This window comes from Octodon degus, unplaced genomic scaffold (genome assembly GCF_000260255.1).
Source record: "Octodon degus isolate 3935 unplaced genomic scaffold, OctDeg1.0 scaffold00031, whole genome shotgun sequence".
NCBI lineage: Eukaryota > Metazoa > Chordata > Mammalia > Rodentia > Octodontidae > Octodon > Octodon degus.
The window spans coordinates 13907770-13912760 of record NW_004524607.1 but is presented as its reverse complement, the minus strand read 5'-3'; the positions used below and the strand labels follow the sequence as shown (position 1 = coordinate 13912760).

Here is a 4991-nt window from a genome sequence, read left to right as displayed (position 1 = left end):
TGAAAAAAGAAAGAAGAGATATAAACAAGAGACCATATGAAAAGGAAGAAAGAAATGAAATTGGAACAATGTGGCCATGAGCCAAGGGACTCCAGGAGCCTCCAGGGTCTAAGGAGGCTACAGAAGGAGCATGACCATGCTGGCATCTTGACTTTGATCTTATGGCCTCTAGGACTATGAGAGAAGAAATCTCTATTGTTCCAAGCCTTACCTTGTAAACTTGTAGTGATTTGCAACTGTGAGACACTAATGTAAGTGCTACCCAGGCAGCTTGGTCAAAGCAACGAGGCTCTTGACTTCTCTGAAAAACCTTCCTCTAAATCTGTAGCCACAGTTAGGATCAAAAGAACCCCTCCTCAGAGATTTTTTACTCCTGCCCATGTGTCACCTGGCAGGACAAATGTTTAGCCATTAAGTTTCTAATTTTCCCACAGAATCCTGCTCCCTTGCCAGGAAGAGGTTTACTGACAAAAAATCAGGACAATTCTCAAATTTGGATAATAGTCAACATGGATTTTACCTGTTGGAACTACACCAGGTCTTCCTGACCAAATTAGACAACAGATGGATCCTGCTGCCTAGTATAATGGAATACCTAACATCAGGAAACTTTTCTTCCTCTGGATATCAGAAAATGTAGGAATTGTTTTGGGTGTCAACAAGGCAAGAACTCTGCCTGGTGACATACTTTTCAAAAAATTAAGTTAAGTGGCTGCTGGATAGCCACTCTGCCTGAGAGCAGAAGCAGCTACAACTACGCTAACAGAGGAAGACTTTGGGACAAAAACTAGAAGTCCTAACTCCTCATCAGGTCAGTTATTCTGAAGATAGATATTACTTTTGGTTAATAGGGGACCAGCTTGCTAAGTACTAGGCTATGCTCTTAGACATCTCTGAGGTTGTTATAAAAATTTATACTACTTTTTTTTTTTTTTCTATACTGGTAATTGAACTCAGGACTTTGTGCTTGACAGGCAAGTGTTTATTTTACTGAGCTATCTCCCCAGCCCCTGCACTACTTTTAGTCTTGTCTTTCTAATCCCCAAAGGTCCAGAAATTAACCATTCCCATAAGCAAGTCATCTCCCACACCTATGCAGGTAGGCAGGATATCAGTGTTCTGCTGCCCAAGACTGTGGTGAGGTATGACTTACTGATGAAAGTAGCTTTGGCTGAGGACATCAAAAGGTAAGTTTATGTAGTTGTCAGCTCACAACAGATCACTGAAGCCAAATTCCACTTGGGATACTGCTAAGAAAGAAGAGCTCATTCTTGGGCATGATACTGAGAAAAGGCAAAAGGCTCTATATCTATACAGACTCCAAATATGCCTTTATGGTACTACATGCCCATGCTACCATCTGGAAAAGTTTCCTGACTAATAAGTAATCATCTGTAAAGCATCTATGACTCTTAGATGTGGTTTGTCTTCCCAAGCAGGTTTCTGTTGTTCAGTGCAAGCAATCCCAAAGTGATACATCTGAAGTCTCACTGGGAAATCAAAAGGCTGACAAAGAGGCGAAAAGGACATTCCTACAGCCCCTCCAAACCCTAGGCATATGCCTAGTTCCTGAGAAACCATTCTGGTTCTTCCACAAAAGGTGTAGTAACAAGCTGTAAAAATCCTACGTGGGAAATGGTCGGTAGAATTTTCACAGGACTAAGAAAGGTATTCCTGAGAACCTCTGGAAGACCTGAAGCTCCTCTTCAGAAAGTGAAACTCCAGGATTGCTCCAGGTACAGATAAGCAGAGTCACTAATGGCCTTAACTCACCACAGCTTAAATGGGCACCTGAATTGAGGCTCTTCCTGTCTTTACTTTGATCCGCCATGTGGGAAATCTCGCTAAGGCTGTCTCTTAGGCTCTCGATTAGTTATCTAACCTCTCTGTTTGCCATACTTTGTCTTCCACTAGAAGCATAGAAATACACTCCTCACATTTGGGCCCTATGTCCCAAACATAATAGTAAAGTTACTTTCTTTCTCAAATTGGTAGCTCAATGGTCATGAGTTCTCTTCTCATTGTCTGGGGAACATATTTTCCTCTTCAGCCTAGCCAGTGAGCCACAGCATTCTGACGCAGCTGGGGAGCCCACAATCCCTAGTAGGTAGGGTCTGCAGCCCCTCCCAGCTTGAAGAAGCTGTAGAAGACAGAGACCTCATTTATTCAGCACTCCATGAAGAATTATGGGGATTTGTTTCTCTGAGGGGGAAATGACACATGAGATTAGGGCATGGAAACCTGGTGAAGGAAGGAGGTATGACCTGTTGGTTACAACATCCCAGGATGTATGTGGTAACAGCTCCCAAACCCTGTGCACAGCTTTCTCTCAAGAGCTTCACAAGGTTTGGTGGGATGACCACGCCCTGACATCAGCCTGAGGAGTGGTGGTATGAAAGGGGTGGTCCACGCTGAGTTTTTGGCCTCTGCGATCACCCTTGGATGGTGGCCTGCTCTCCCACTGTGGGATGCACTTCTTTTTCTACTTATATTTGGCCCAGACTCACTCTGCAGAGCCTGTTTCTTTTCTTATCTTTAATAAAACTTTGTTACCATTATTAAAAAAAAAAAAAAAAAGGCAGAGGCTTAAATAAGAACCACTCCCTAAATGTTATGGAGGCCAGACAGATACACTTTTAGGAGAAAGGCCAGTCATCTCAGAGAGACAGCCTGCCTGCTGCAAAGAGCTAAACACAGAACAGAACAGAACCCAAGCAGTTGCAGAGAAAATGAACAGCCTGACTGACAAATCACATCTGTGGAACATGGGAAAGGAAGAAGGAAAGGAACAGAAGGGAAAGGAAGGGGAAGTCCCTGGATCACAGGGTGTGGGACAAGGAAGAAGGGTTACCAGGAAGCCTTGCTGAGGCAGCTGCTCTTGTCTAAACAGCCTGAGGACTCTGAGGTGGAGTGATCACAGGAAAATAGGCTCTCTTTACAAGGACTCAAAATCTAGTTAGGACGTGCCCCGCACTCAGGAGCAAAGGCTGCACCCCTCCTCATCCCAACTACTCCCACCTTCGCTGCCAGTCTGGGTGCCAGCAAAGAGGCCAGGGCTGCAGGCCTAAGGTCCCCAGTATCTAGGGAGGTAGGACATTTGTAGCCAGCGCACTCTGACAATCACACCCCAACCATGTGAAGCCAGCTGCAGGCCCACTGCCACTCTACAGGTGCTCAGGTGGTGGTCTTGTGGTGCCAGATGCCAAGCCCTGGAATCTAGGGACTGCAACCTCTGTTCCAAGACCCTGGCACCTGCTCCTCGAGGTACAAGACCCCTCCTCCAGCCTCTCCTCTTCCATTCACTTGGTCATTTTCGGTCACCTCAACGATGAACTGTGGCCCTCACAGACAGGTGCACCTGAGCAGGGGTTGGTGGCCTGTCCTGTTCTGCATGTAGGGGTGGGAGAGTCCCAGGGGCACAGAAACCTGCACCATCGCTAGCTTGGAAACCAGTCACTTCCACTGCAGCTTCCAGCCATTCAAGCTTCACATCCCCCCAACCTAGGATGTAGGCCCCCCGCCTCCTCCTGCCTCACACACCCAAGTCTACACCATTAGCCTCCTCAGTCACAAGCAACCCCAAGTCACCTTCACTGCCCTGCAGCCCTGTGGGCCCCCAGCCCTTGCCAGCTCTGCCTGTTCCTTCCTGCTCATCTGTGTCCTGTCAGATATATGCTTCTTTCTCTACCTCCACAACATCTTCCAAAATGGCCTTGATGTGTCTGTCCTGTGTCCAGACTACCATCGGCAGACACCCATAGTGGCCGTCTTATGCCTGCCAGGACACCAACGCCTCTTCCTGTCCCCAGCACCCTGCTTTACTCTCAGGAACCTGGGCTATCTGCCCGTGGCTGCTTCTGTGGCCAGATGGGACAGTACATGATGCCACTTGAGCTGGCCCAGCTCAACGGCTATCGGGTCTTTATCCTGAACACCATGCGTGCTGCGCTGGCCCCTGTGTTCTGGATCACCCTCCCCTGATGGCCTCCAAGGTGGACAGTCACATGCTGTGGCAGAAGCTGCAGCTGCACGACTGAATGCCCAAAGGGTGCTCCTATTCAATGGACCCCTTTTTGAAGCTCTCGGCCTTCCCCTGCTCTTGGACTTTCTTCCACCGTCTGCATGAACAGATCTGCCACGAGTTTATCCTTCACAACCAGCTTCCAGAGGAAGCTCAGTGCCTCCTGAGGGAGGTGTGCCCATGCTGCAAGGGGTCTCAGCCGTGCACCTTTGTAGGGTCCGTGCGGACTACATGCAGGTGATGCCCCTGCACTGGAAGGGTGTGGCAGGCAACCAACCTGACCTCCAGCAGCCACTTCAGGCCCAGCTTGAAGACCTCATCTTTAGCCAGCAATAGCATGAACTGGTGTAGGGAAAACACTGATACCCCCTAAGGGGGATGCGATCTATGCTGGTGATGGAGAGGAGGGCACCCCGAGGAAGGACGTCACCCGGCTCAAGCAGTACAACCACACCATCATGGCCATTGGTACCTTTGCCTTCTGGGCTGCTTATCCTGCTGGCAGAGACACCATCTGCTGGGCCAGACTCTGAATTCCTGAGGATCGTCAAGCCTGAGGCTACCTTCCTGCAGGAGTGCATGGGCATCAGTTCTGAGCTGTCTCTACTCCAGGCATCCAGCAGGTGGACTGCTCCTTGGAAGAAATCTGGGAAGCTTCCAGATGGAAGAGGTCAGATTGATGTAAAGCTGCTCTCTGGAGGCCTGCTGGCCTCTGGATAAGCCCATGGGGTGGTCCTGGAGCAGATGAGCATTCAGCATGATTCTAGTTGGCCAGATTTGGAAAGATGAAGATCTTTCTGGAACTGCTGGATATTCAAGAGCCAGAAGAACATCTGATGGCTGGCAGTATCTAGAGAAGCTCATGGAAGCTCTAGAAACTGAAGTGCCCATCTGCTCTTTCCTGCCCACATCCATAGGACTCCTGGGTGACTGCTTCCCTGCTGGAGCTGATCATCTTTATCTTTTCTAG

At 48.7% G+C, this 4991-nt stretch overlaps 1 pseudogene; it reads left to right on the top strand.

Moving 5' to 3' along the window:
* Positions 1 to 4741, top strand: part of LOC111816366 — a 17865-nt pseudogene extending 13124 nt beyond the window's left edge.
* Positions 4742 to 4991: the final 250 nt, after the last annotated feature.